Here is a 623-nt window from a genome sequence, read left to right on the forward strand (position 1 = left end):
GCAAGTCTGGCCCAGCAACTTCTAGGATAGTTTAACTGTGCCTGGCCCACTCCTGCAGAACAGGAGCAGTACTTCCAACTCTGCTCCATTGGCATCCTGGCTGGCTCTCCCCGAGCTCTCGGCCCGGCTGGGCAGCCATCCTCATCCCACCACGAGTGCACCCATCGGGCACCCACAGCTCCCAGCAGCAGCCACCAGCCAGCCACATCATTTATTTTGGAGGTGTGTGCTAAACCCCTCCACCCTCACGCCCTGTGGTGGAGTGGCCGCTGGGTGACCTCGTTTTAGTGTAAATATTTTGCTTTCACTGGAAGGAAACGTGACATACATTTGGGTGGAAGTTATCCAGAGGCTGCAGCCTTGGAAGCCAAGACTCCAGGAAGCCCCCACCGTGGTGGTCTCAAGGTACTGGTGCTGCCAAACATGTTGGACTTACCTGCACCGTGCCTGGTGGGAGGTCAGACTGATCTGTCTCTCGGTGACAGAGAGGGTGCGGCTGGGGGTCGGTGTGGGGTGCCCCATGTGCACCCCAGCAGTGAGGGGCAAGGCTGCCCACACTCCCTGTTAGTGACACTTGCCATCACCTGCCTCAGTCTGCCTGGCTGCAGCCCGTGCTTCAGAAG

Source organism: Merops nubicus, unplaced genomic scaffold (assembly GCF_000691845.1).
Source record: "Merops nubicus isolate BGI_N331 unplaced genomic scaffold, ASM69184v1 scaffold46055, whole genome shotgun sequence".
Lineage (NCBI taxonomy): Eukaryota > Metazoa > Chordata > Aves > Coraciiformes > Meropidae > Merops > Merops nubicus.